This window comes from Pelodiscus sinensis, chromosome 2, assembly GCF_052426305.1.
Source record: "Pelodiscus sinensis isolate ZL-2025 chromosome 2, ASM5242630v1, whole genome shotgun sequence".
Taxonomy (NCBI): Eukaryota; Metazoa; Chordata; order Testudines; family Trionychidae; genus Pelodiscus; species Pelodiscus sinensis.
In genome coordinates this window covers 51,889,479-51,903,387 of record NC_143053.1, presented here as the reverse complement: position 1 = coordinate 51,903,387, position 13,909 = coordinate 51,889,479, and the positions used below count along the sequence as shown (strand labels likewise).

General features: G+C 43.0%; 1 long non-coding RNA gene across 1 annotated transcript in view; it reads right to left on the bottom strand.

Annotated features, from left to right (window-relative positions):
• The window catches only part of LOC142827019 (uncharacterized), a 29,719-nt gene extending 18,204 nt beyond the window's left edge, over positions 1 to 11,515 (bottom strand). The window contains exon 1 of the long non-coding RNA XR_012901359.2: positions 6,241 to 11,515. This is a non-coding gene — a long non-coding RNA (uncharacterized LOC142827019). The remainder of the gene's footprint in view (positions 1 to 6,240) is intronic.
• Positions 11,516 to 13,909: the final 2,394 nt, after the last annotated feature.

Here is a 13,909-nt window from a genome sequence, read left to right as displayed (position 1 = left end):
ATTGCCTGAGAGGATTTGGTGGCTTGACAGAACTGGAATATTGGAGAAATGAGGAGCATAAAAGTTGAATGAAGACACATGAAAGTCACCATGGAGTCTTTCAAATCATTTGAGGTTACAAGAGCCAATGGGGCAACAACTTGAACGTATTGGAAGAGGGGCATACAATTAAATATGGACCAAACAACTACTAATTGACATACAAAGGCCAAAGTAATGTGAAAGGGTATGTGTGTGTATAAGATATGGGGAAATAGTAAGCTATCCTGGAGATTAACTTTAGAAGGATAGTCAGAGCATTTGTGGCCAGGATGTTAATGTGAGATCTGATTTTCCTAATATAGAGTACATCACTAAGCAACATTTCATCTAAATCATCCTCTTGATCATGGTCACTCAATACTGAATAATTCCTGTTGTAATACTCCTACATCCCTCTGAGTATTAGACAAACGTATTGTATCTGGTACTGTTGCAATGAATCCTCAATGAATTCATAAAGTCTAGACATTTAAAATAAATTGTGAACATTTTGCACACTAAAAAAAATAATATCTAGGTAGTGCTTGTGTGAGTCCAACAAAATATGAATGCAACTTCAGAAATCTGGCTAAGCTTGGCAGGGAAGCAGAATATTCACAGCAAGACTAGTAGGTAAAAGGGCTATGTTTAGTCCTGGTGTAAGGAAGTGCATTTTTAAGCACATGCTTAGCTGGTGTGCTGAATCAGATCTCGACTTACATCAGGGCTAAATTGGAACTAAAGTCCTTACCAGACAGTATGATGTGCCCACTTTGGTTAGAGAGTTAAGCGGAGGGAGAATTCCAGCCCTGTGACAATATTGCCACATCCACAGATATCATTCTCTTGACAGAAATACTTTGTTGACAGCCACTCTCTCCAATTTAGCACTTTTAAATCTTCTGAAGTTTGCTACAGAAAAAGTGAATTTAAAAAACCCTGATATTTTGAACTTCAGGAAAGAAAAATCAAATTGAGCAAAAGGGTTTAGTTCTGATGAAAACACAAATATATGATACATGGGTACTGAAGATTATTTAAATACATTGCCATAGAGACAGAGACCATCATATGAACTACAACAATTAAGATTGACCATCTTTATGACTATGATTCATGTACTACTATGACAGGATGAAAAAATATAAATGGCTAAAATTGCATGTCTGACATTGCAGGACAAAATGTTACATATTTTTATCTGAGAAATAGTGTACCTGCATCATAATCTACACAGAGAAACTGGGCAGAGTTAAGGTGATATATGCAGAGGTCACTGGAATATTTCCTGACTTCAACATTTAGCTGACTATGCATCTCAAATATTCTCTCAATGTAATTTTTGTATGGAACTTAGTTAATTGGAAACAATGTTGTAAAAGCAAACCTCAGTCATAGCCAATAGCTATAAATCCGTCGCCAACAGACATCACATCTCTATGAACCTTTTGGTGTAGGACGTGTATACCACTGTTAGGCCTGAGAGCACGCAAGGTCCCATAAATCTCGCACTGCATTTCATAACAACCTCACAACTGCTGCACCCCCCCCCCCCCACACCACTCCAAAGCTGAATTCTGAAATAGGCCATATACAGAAGGAACATATAAATGCTGACATCCTCCTGAAGGTTTGGGACAAAACTGCTGGAACTAGAGGCACTGGGAGTGCTGCCCCACACACTGGCTTGAAGCGAATTCCATTATATACAGGGTTTAGAATCATAGAATCATAGAATAATAGGACTGGAAGGGACCTCGAGAGGTCATCGAGTCCAGCCCCCCACCCTCAAGGCAGGATCAAGCTCCGTCTACACCATCCCTGACAGATGTCTATCTAACCTGTTCTTAAATATCTCCAGAGAGGGAGATTCCACCACCTCCCTTGGCAATTTATTCCAATATTTGACCACCCTGACAGTTAGGAATTTTTTCCTAATGTCCAATCTAAACCTCCCCTGCTGCACTTTAAGCCCATTACTCCTTGTCCTGTCCTCAGAAACCAAGAGGAACAAATTTTCGCCTTCCTCCTTGTGACACCCTTTTAGATATTTGAAAACCGCTATCATGTCCCCCCTTAATCTTCTTTTTTCCAAACTAAACAAGCCCAGTTCATGAAGCCTGGCTTCATAGGTCATGTTCTCTAAACCTTTAATCATTCTTGTCGCTCTTCTCTGTTTAGCTTGGTTCAATATCTCTCAGCCCATCTCCCTATTGTGAACATTATTCTAGCGCCTCTGTTCAAATTCCCTTAATATTAGAGACTGATCCAAACCAAATTCCAAAAATCTAAAACATTCATATTTTAGTAAACATTGGAGCTGAGTCTGGATCCAAATTCTGAAGCACCTTTCCCATCGATTTACTGTAACCTCCAAGTCAGAGTTGTTGTTAGACAACAGAAATTCTAACGCTATTTGCTACAAAATGATTTTTCCAGAAGTTATAAGGGCTGGTTTATTTATTCATCAACTCTTCTCCATTACTGTATTCTAACAATATACAAAGCATTACAATACCTATATGACAATTTAACAATTTGCCTCAGAAGCTGTACAAAAAGACTTGTAGAAATCAAACTGTTCCTTCTGTAATTTTCCAGAAATTATAAAGGATCTATAAAAGAACCAACAGGCTCACAAATCCACAGCAGCAAACCACAGACAACCTGGCAACAGGATCCTGGATGGACTGCCCAATAAGAAATTGGTTCAGGGTTACTTTAGCCCTAGATCAATGGGAAAAATATGGATACTATTTTGGAACTGAATTGTGACCTACTGCAATTGTAAAGAAAATTGAAAGTTTGAACAGAGTTCATTTACCTCCGAGTAACTTACCATAGATGTAGAATAGTGATAGAAATGCAGCAGTTACCATAGATGTGTTATTCAAATACAGCACGATAACAGATCAAACTACAGTGTGAACTTCTGTAATCCGGCACTCTCTAGTCCGGCAACATCTGAGGTCCTGCTGGACCATGGATATTACTGGACCACAGAGCCCACCTGGGAGCAGAGGCTGGCCAGGGACAGAAGCAAAGACCTGGCTGCTGGCAGGACATCCAGCAGCCGGGAACCCTGCCAGTCCAGTGACCAAGCGCACAGCCAAGGCTGGCGCAGGAGGTCTTGGCTGGGGCTGGTGGCAGCAGAACCGGTGCAGTGTAAAGCATATCCCAAAGGCTCATGGCCAGGAGGGGACCCTTGGCCTCCCCTGGTCCAACAGACTCCCTGATTTGGGAATTTGGGACCACTCAGGTCCCAAGAGTGCCAGACCAGGGAGCTCCGATCTGTACTAATTTTCACTTCTAAGACTGTCTCTTGTGATTGATCAAATACTTCTTTCTGTAGTTTGATACTATCAAAGAGCACCAGTGACTTAGGGCTGCATCCAGATACACCCAACTGTGAATTCTCCATAGCCTTTTCTGCTTGTCCCATCATGACCTTTCATACCTGCACATGTAGGGACAGTGCAGGGACCCATTCTATGGCATGCTAAAAATGCACAGGACCCCTCTGCATGGACACTAAGCTAGACATATGTGATACAGACATCCTTACACAGGGCCCTGGCTCCACAGGTAATGACTTTAGAGGAGAGACATCTTCCAGTTAGTTCAATGCAGGCAGTCCCTGGGTTACGTACAAGATAGGGACTGTAGGTTTGTTCTTAAGTTGAATCTGTATGTAAGTCGGAACTGGCATCCAGATTCAGCCGCTGCTGAAACTGACCAGCGGCTGACTACAGGAAGCCCGAGGCAGAGTTGCTCTGCCCCAGGCTTCCTGGAATCAGCTGCTGATCAGTTTCAACAGGCTGAATCTGGATGCCAGTTCTTACATACAGATTCAACTTAAGAACCCCAGGCGTCCCCAAGTCAGCTGCTGCTGAAACTGATCAGCGGCTGATTCCAGGAAGCCGGGGCAGAGCAACTCTGCCTCGGGCTTCCTGTAGTCAGTGCTGGTCAGTTTCAGCAGCGGCTGACTTGGGGACGCCTGGGGCAGAGCAGCTTGGGTGCTGCTGGGTTGCTCCAGTAGCGCCGCTCCTTGGCGCTACTAGACCAACCCAGCAGCACCCAAGCTGCTCTGCCCCAGGCGTCCTGATTCAGCTGCTGCTGAAACTGACCAGCAGTGGCTGAATCAGGACGCCTGGGGCAGAGCAGCTGGGGTGCTGCCGGGTTGGTCCAGTAGCACCCAGAGCGGCACTACGGGACCAATCGGCAGCGCCCCAGCTACTGTACCACAGGCGTCCGGAGCAAAGCCGCAGAGTACGGGGGCAGCGGGACAGCCCAGACGCGCCGCGGCAGTCCTGCTGCCCGCGTGCTCCACGGCTTTGTTCCCTGTCTCCCTGGTCTGCTGGTCTCCAGCAGACCAGGGAGACGGGGAGCAAAGTGGAGCAAAGCCGCAGAGCACGCCGGCAGCGGGACAGCCACAGCGCGTCTGGGCTGTCCCGCTGCCCCCGTGCTCCGCGGCTTTGCTCCCCGTCTCCCTGGTCTGCTCGAGACCAGCAGACCAGGGAGGTGGGGAGTAAAGCCTCTGAGGATGCCGGCAGCGGGACAGCCGCGGCACGTCTTGGCTGTCCGCTGCCCGCGTGCTCCCCAGCTTTGCTCCCCGTCTCCCTGGTCTGGGGAGACGTGGAGCAAAGCCGCGGAACACGCGGGCAGCGGACAGCCCAGACGCGCCACGGCTGTCCCGCTGCCGGGGTCCTCAGAGGCTTTGCTTCCCGTCTCCCTGGTCTGCTGATCTTCAGCAGACCAGGGAGACGGGCAGCAAACCCCGTTCGTAACTGCGGATCCGACATAAGTCGGATCTGCGTAACTCGGGGACTGCCTGTATACTCAAACATTGGAACTTTAAGAAGCGAACAAGGAGATTACCTAATAAGACCTGGTATTTGGAAAAATGCTGTATTAAAAAAAAAGAGAGAGAGAGAGAGAGAGAGAGAAGAAATTCAGAAGTTCTGGAGGCATTGCTAACAGAAAGTGATGATGCTTAAACCAAGAGGAATACATTCTCATCTGATCATGTATTTTAACCTGTATTCATTGATTGTTCCCTAACAACCTAGACAATAATGTACCATTTGCTTGATCAGTTATTTAAGGAAAAGAAATTTATTGTTAATTATTATATTTAGAATTGGGTACTCTATTTTGAGCCCTATCATGCTATTGATTTTTCAGGCAAGTCTCCCCTACTGTAGTTACGTGGGGCAGTTTGGGAAATACCAATACTTTTGCCTATCCCTACGCCCAGTCCAAAAAGGAACCAAGCACAAGAAACCTACCAGGGTAAATAAGTCAAGAAGCAGCCACATCTGAGGAGACCCTTAATGTGAGATACTTTATTGGAGAAAAGAACGAAGCATAAAATCAATCTCTGTGAAGTACTATAATAGTATTTTAAATCTGAAAAGTAACTTTCTATTTCAATTTTAAATAATAAAACATGTTCAAAGATACAACATTTAATACCACATATACATCATTCCTCAAACTGAAAAAATGGAGGACATATTTAAAAATGTAATAATAATTCCAAACAATGGTTGGACCTTTAACACCACATTGGGGGAAGGGGGGGAGGGAACAGAAGTGAAGTGCAAGTAGTTTTATTTTCCTGAAGTAGGTCTCAGTTTTCAGAAGATTGTGATACCCTATTTTTGGGACGGTGGACAAAATGGCTTCTTAAGGAAGAGGAGACAAGCAGCAGTGGCCCCCAGAAGAAAAGCATTGTTTATTAATGTTAGCCACATCAGTAGAGAAAGGTGAACTAGGACATTTCTTGATCTTATTTATCACACAGTCAGGAGTAGGTAAAAAGTAATGAGAGGGGAAAACCTCCTGAGAAATGAGTCAGAGGCCTGTTTGAGCCCCAATAAGTTTAAAAGCATATAAAAACAAAATGAAAAAGCCACCCACATGTATCATAAACCCAGACAAAACAACAAATCAGCTCTGAACTGAGCTCTTAAAACTCACTTTTTGCGCTAATGTGTCTAAATAATGTATCAGAAAGCCAATTATTCCATAAAATGCAGCTAACAAAAATATCTATTTGTTCATTTGGTCAGTATGGGCCAGTATAAATGAATTAAGAAGGATTTTATCTTCTTCTGGCTCTTGCTGTAAAGCACTCTGCCTAATTTATTTTTCCCACCTGATTTTTAGTATTCCACAAGCTGTAGCTCTGCAGTTTATTGTATACATTAGCCTTACCAGACTCTTTGCTTTCCCACTATTTAACCAAGATCCTTCTCACAAGTTGTTTTATTCTCCATGGCCTCAGCAAGTATTAGTAGCAAACACTTTACCAATAAGCTCACAACAGCTGACCTAAATCAGATTTAGCTTTAATTAGTTGATAGCTATATAATCCCCCCCAGTCAAAGGCACTCTGGTCTTTTTACTCACTGACCTCCATTTTTCTTAGAGCATGGAGCACTCTACATGATGTAGTCATGAGCACTCTGACTTTAATGTTCATGTATTAGTTTATCTTCTCAGGTATTGTATTTTAAAAAGGTGTGTTCCTGAAGCAGGTTCCATATTTGGTATAGTTCTGAATATAGGCACCACCTTCTGCTGCAGGATCTTGATTCCCTCTTAGCCAAAAAAAAATCCCTAAAAAAGTATTATGTAAATTTGGGTGTGGTTTCTTGCCAGTCATCTTTGCATTACAAACTTTGCTGTTATCTAAAACAGCAGTTTATCCATTTATTTTCTGTGTATCCCATTCTGGTAGGGGCATCTGGGGTGCTACCGTGCAGAATCTGTATGCATATATTTATGTATAATGCAACCTTTCTGCTAGATACCAGTGGTAGAAAAAATGGCCAGGTTCAATCTGTATAGTGGTCTTTATTCTAAAATAAATATGTGGTTCAAACCCTTACCCAGAGCTGCACTCCTATTCCTGGCTGTGATAAATTAAAATATAACTTACCCAGGCTTTTTTCTAAGTGAGTTACCTTCACTCACAAGCACTCAGAAGTTCTTGGGAATACAGAACCATAAATAATTGTGGAAAGGGAAACAAATCAACAAAAGAAACATGCTAACCATATTTACATACAAGAAAATGAACAAAACCTAGTGTATATATTCGGAGTATGGATAGGCCAGAGGTACAATGTACTAATTGCACATCTTGTTTAGTTAATATACAATTCCTATCCACCTAAATCCTCACCCACATGTCCAGTTACACTCTGTGGTAGTCAGGGGAGTTGCTCTCCTCCATATACTCCAGGCCAGAGAAATCAGCTATAACAGATCCCACTCTCATATGCAGTTACCCAATCCAATTCTATGGCATTGTCTCTGCTCCCTGCTGGTCTAGTTGGCTCTTGCTGTAGCAAGGCTGCTTTATGATATGAACCTGGTCTTGCTACAATGGCAGCTCTCCATTGTTGGCCTAGTCAGTTCTGTGCTGCCAGTGATACAGCATTGTCCAGTACTGTCCTGTCCCCAGGAATGATAATACACAGGGTTTGGAAACTCCAGGTGGGGAAGGCAGAGCAGAAAGAAACACTTATACAGAGTCCCTATTCACTCAGGTAGTATTCCCGGTCTCTAGGACAGAGCCCTCTACCTGTTCTTGTTTAACCTGAATCCCATTATCAAACCAGACTCCACATTTTGAAAAATCAAAAGTGGAACTAAACCTGTGCAAGTACACTCACCATTTTTCCATTTGGTCTGAGCATACCCAGTGCCACTGCCACAGAGCTGTGGGCTAACTGAATAGGTATCTGATGTATAACCCCTGCTGAATCATCAGTTAAATGTCTCATGGGCCTAATAATGCTGTCATACCAATTAACAGTGGAAGACATGATGGGTTCAGGTTCAGTTACCTTTGAACTAGAGCAAGTGAAGGCTTCCTAGAGGGCCCTACAGATGCTGATATTGGTTCCCTGTGAGTTGTTCTGGAAAAAGGAGCTTAGGCATATATATTTGTCTTCCTGGCTCTACACCATGATCCCACCTGCTGTAGCAATTCCAGGGGGCCCTGAGAGACAGGAGCAGTAGCTTAGGACCCTTTCCACCATAGGAATGGCTAGCAGCACACCCTTCCCTCCACTCCCTTCAGGAGCAGCAGAGGTACTTCTCTCCCTTGTAGAGGTAGAAAAGTCAGCAGGGAGGCTGCCAGTACTTACACCTGTAGCTGGGATTTATTTGCTTAAGTGGGTCAATGGAGTCTGGCCCACACTACTTTTCTGGCCACTTATGGAATGCTTCTGCTGGGGTGGTGTTGCCATGTTCCTCCAGAGGAGTGGGTCTTGGAGTTAACTCCTCATTGAGATGCTGGAGCTGGTCACTTCTTTCAAATCTATTATTTCAGTCCATGCAGACTCAATGGGAGCTGAAGACCTAGACCTAGGTGGAAATTAATGGCCTAAATATCTTTTTGAATAAAAGCTAAGATTTTGCTGCAGACACATGACTCCAGGACCTGCTGCCTTCATCATGGATCTATAATACCTATGCTTTAATCTGAACCTGTCCCAGGTGCATTAAAATGTAGTAAAGCACATAGCAATAATCAAATCTTCAGGTAAAAAAAAACAAATAGAATAACAGTTGGAAGAACAGTCTGAAAGAAATTCATGCAACTTCCTTTCTGATCAGATGTAAATGAAAATAGCCATCCTCGCTGTTACCATCTAACTGTAACTGAAACTCTTTTGAACATTATCCCCTCAGTTTATTAGCTATCCATGCCACTCAAACAGTCAACTGGGTAGTGTAAGATGGAGCTATAAAGTTGAGTGTCAATAGCAGTCAGAAAACACCCAAAACCATGTCTCTGCACTAACCCTTTGGCACATATACATATTAAATAAAAATGGTGAAAAGATGGAACCTTTCAGTGGTTGTTGAGTGATTGTGGGCAAGTGACAGCTGTCTGTCATTGAAAGCACCATCCAGGCTGCTACATGAACAGCATAGTTGGAACTGATGTACCTTAGTTCGAATTTCTGTGGCATATCCTCTGCAGGAGGCCAATGGGTGGAGTACCAGAGTCAATGGGGATAAGATCAATGAATGATTTAGCAGGTCTGGTAAGGACTCCTGGGAGGTTGTAGTAAGTAAATCGACCCCAGGAGATCAATCTCCACAATGTCTATCTCCCAGTAAGTGGAGAAAAGGCCTAAATGACCAAGGTCACACAGGAAGTGTATATCAGAGCCACGTGTTGAGATTCAGGATTAGAGTGGGCTAATTAATATTTGTCTGGGCTTTAGAGTTTTCTTGGCTATTTTACAAGGCTGATGTATAATGACACATTGAAAACACTTCTATATGACATTGCATCATCACGAATCTTCAACTGGGATGACACCCTCACACTTCCTCTCTGAATACATGCACAGCAATATATACTAGAAGATGTTTAAATCACTGCAATTATGTTTATTTCTAAATGAGTTGCTTTTTTGAGTAAATATCTTCTTTTAAAATTATTCTGAGGGTTCCCCCCCTCAAACCTTGGCTCCAGTTGTTATTTTGGAAATAAATCTCTAAATCTCTTCTGCAGGTTCCTTACGAGCACAATATAATTTCATGAGGAATTGAGCTGCTCTATCTTTTTAAGAGAGCTGCATTTCTGTGAACAGTTTACCCAAGATGCCTGTTTGGGGTTCCATTGTGGTTTACCACACATTTTATTGGGATGGCGATCATGCAGATGAAAACAAATAATCACATGACTGACCCTTGGTGGGCTGGTTTAGATTACATTTTAACCTTGAGATGGATTGATTCTGTTAGCCTCCACTACAGTGCATCGACATTTGTTTTTTTCAGTATTACTGAAGTAATGAGCCATGCTAGAACTATGCCGCCTCATCCTCTTCACTTGTCAGGAGCAGTAAATGTTTTAGTGTGTGCCACTGACAGATACTAACACACGCCCTCAAATTCCTTCTCGATAGAGGGGAAAATGCATCACTCTTGCAACAGTTTGCCAAGGCACCCCATTAGTCTCAGCTCATGTTAATTAGAGCTCTAATGAAGTTTTCATCCTTGTGGCGAACAATAGCAAACAACGCTCCTATAATCTGCAGAATTACAACTATTAGCCCAGCATATTTGCTCTTCATTGAAAACCTGACTGCAGCCTTAAGCTTGTACAGAAACAGCATCAAAATGTCCAGTGGAACCAAAGCATTGTGCCAATCAAAACAAGAAAATTGTGTCAGGATCTCTCAGTGAGGTGATTTTTTGGACTTTGTGTAATGAACTTGAGAGTAAGATTGTACTGAAAACTGAGAAAAGAATTAGAGAGAGAGGAAGAGTTCAGTGTGGGATAGATAGACCAATTAATTCAAAGAATGGCTCCACAATTTTGACCATTTTGAGAACAAAAATTAATCTTATCTTTTTTATTCAGAGATTCTGAAATATTTGGCTAACTGTATTTACTTTGGTTTTCTAGCAAGACACTGACTTTGCACTGAAAAAAATCTAGTGTGCATACTCTTAAACATTCTCATCTGCATACCCCTAAACTTTCTTACAACAAGCATTTGTCTCAGCAAAATATATCACCTGGACATCCAGAGAAATTGGTCAAAAAGGATTGTGAACACAAGTAGAACTATTAAAACAGGGAGTAGTTATGTGGCACCTTATCTGCACTACAGAGAAAATCAACGCTGCTGCAGTCAATCTTCTGGGGCTCGAATTAGCAGGTCTGGTGAAGACCTGCTTATGAGAACTGAGAGAGCACTCCCATCAATACTGGTAGTCCTGTTCCTCATGAGGAGTAAGGGAAGTCAATGGGAGCGTGTGCTCTCATTATCCTCCCGCTGTGTACACCACAACTGAATAGAGCTTTAATCCTGAATTGTTGTGTGGGGAAAGAGAAATGGCAGTGAAATTTTTGTCAGCTAAAAAACACATTATATAACTGATAATGGAAATGAAGAAAGTACTATGTGTTGTTTTTCTGTCTTCCTATACCACCAAACTCCCCCAAACCACTTTCCCTGAGAGAGAAGTGAAGAGAATTTGTACAGCGACAGACTGTAAACAACCAAAGCCATAAGAAAAACAAATATTATAGTAGGATCACTTGAGCATTAGGAGTTTTGGTTTGAGCTCCATCAATTTTTCTTCTCTGAATTTCATAGTGATTGATCCAGTCTCTTGAAGGAGCCCATTCAGGAAAAACACTTTCACTGCTTTGCTGACCTTTACAACTGACAAAATTCCTTTAGAAGAAGCAATTCAGAAACAGTTTACTAGCAGAGAGCTGCAGGCATGGGTGGTGTCATATTTATATACAGCTTTAATGCTGTGCTAAACAGTAAAAAACTAATGTAATAGAATGTTAAAGATTATTATTATGAGTAGACATTATCTGGCATTGTATGTAAAATACCTTATTTAAAAAAAACTTCAACTAACCATAGTTAACCATCCTTCAACTAACCATAGTTAACCATCCTTTAACCATGGAGTATTAAAGGATCTTATGATGAACACATCAAGTTCTTTAGACAGTCCATATCTGGTACAGAACAACATGACACAAGGTCCAGAGTAAACTAAGAATGGAAATAAAAAGAAAATAGCAATAAAGGATGCAGATAGAAGCAACAAAAGTCTCAGCATGTCATTCATGTGCTACTCTTCAATGGTCCAGAAGGCTTTCAGCTTTGACAAATCTTCAGAATGGAAAAAATTGGAAATGACATTTTGCAGGATTTCACATTGCAACCAAGCTACAGGGACACAAACAGAACATATCTTTAAATCCTTTGACTTTACTGACAACAGCCATAAAGATGACTTTGAAAGGGTTCTGGCTATGTTTCATTGATACTTTACACCTCAGAGAAATGTGGCTTGTGAAAGACCATATTTTCACCAGGGAAAATGTTGAATGTTTTATAAGAGCTCTGCATACATTGGCTGGATGCTGTGATTTTACTGAATGCAAAACATGAAAACATCAGAGACGGGCTGGTATTGGGTTAATACATAAAATCCTTTCACCGCAGCTACAATTGAAGAGAAATTTACCTTAGCCCCAGCTACACAGAAAGCAAAACACTCATGATTAACAATAATAAATAAAGAAACAACTGAAAAACCTGAAACTAGTAAAAACAATACACAGCCACTTGTGTGTTAAAAGTCATTATCATAAAACCCCTGAAGCAAGGAGCAAGCACTTCCAGGCTAAGGGCAAATTCCAGCCTGCATGCACAAGCTGTGGAAAAAAGGCCGTAGCCCAAGAGATGATGCAGCCAGAAGCACATGGTGTAATAAGTACATTGGATATGGATATTTGTAGGTGTTCTAGCTCAGGGAGTTGACTCATTTTATAGACAATCAACCATTTGTGATGACATGGAACTTGCATCATGTGTGAAAGTGAATATTCATGGCAAGACTATTGATTTTAAAATTCACTCAGGATCTGATATCACAGTTATCTCAGAAGATACTTACAATCACCTTCAAACCCTCTCCTAGTTGAGGTCACCTGATACAGCTCTGACTAGGGGTACGTCTAGACTACATGCCTCATCCCAGGAGGCATACCTGGGTGGTCGACAAATGCCTTTGATGTCGACACCCGCGCGTCCAGACTACCGCGCTGAGCCGACAAACAGCGAATCAGCTGTTTGTCGGCTCAGCGCGGCAGCCATGTAAATTTAAATGAAGCAGCAATTATTTAAATCGCCACTTCATTTTCCTATGCCTGGTAGCCTAATCTACATGCCTCTGGCCACAGAGGCATGTAGTCTAGACGTACCCTAGGAATTCAGAACTGCATGGGCCAGTTCATCACAGAAACAACTTACAAAGGCAAAAGTGATGTGTTAAGTGTGTTTGTGATCGATGGACCACAGACTAACACCCTTCCCAACCTCATCGGGTATGTCTACACAGCAAAATTATTTCGAAATAACAGCCCTTATTTCAAAATAACTTTACTAGCATCTACACGGCCAAACCGCTATTTCGAAATTAGTTCGAAATAGCAGAGCACTTATTTTGAATTTGGTAAACCTCATTCCATGAGGAATAATGCCAAATTCGAAATAGCTATTTTGAAATAAGTGCTGTGTAGACACTTATTTCAAAATAGGGGACCTCTAGCCCTTCCAAGGTGCCCTGCTGGCCACTCCAGCCTCAACCAAGAAAGCTCCTCTTCCTCCCCCCCTCCCCAGAGCCCTTAAAAGGGTTGACTCTCTGACCACAGCGCCTGTCCAAGCTCCAAGCCTGCCAGCCCAGAGCCAGCAGTCACTGCCCGTGACCCAGTGGTCCCAAAACATGACCCAGCAAGCCACTGGCAGCCAACCCTCCACCACTCCCCAGGAGCAGTCTGCCAGCTTCCAGGAGCCTGACAGGGCCCGGAGAAGGTGAGCACCTTCCTGTTCCAGTGTGGAGATCATGGACCTTATTCAGGTTTGGGGGGGGATGCCCCAATGTCCATGATCTCTGCACTAGATGGAGGAACGTGGCTGTCTATGGCAGGATAGCTGCAAGCCTGGCCACCAAAGGCCACATGCGAACCCAGGAGCAGGTTCACAGGAAAATCAAGTTGGTCCAGTGAGACCCCCAACCCTGAGCCCTCCCTCCCCCTTCTTCCCCTTGCTCTCTCCTCCCAGCTCCCTCCTCCCAGGTTTCCTCCTTCCCTCTCCCACCTTCTCTTCTCCCCTCTCTCACCTCCTTTCCCCAGTCTCACCAGAGTTTCATTCCCCCCCCCCCCCCCCCCCCCCCCCCCCCCCCCCCCCCCCCCCCCCCCCCCCCCCCCCCCCCCCAGTTTTGTTAAATAAAGAGAGTTTGTGTTCATGAAAATACATGTATTTTATTTTACATCAGGAAGGGGGGTTAGGGAGGGGTAAATGGAAGGACGTGAGGG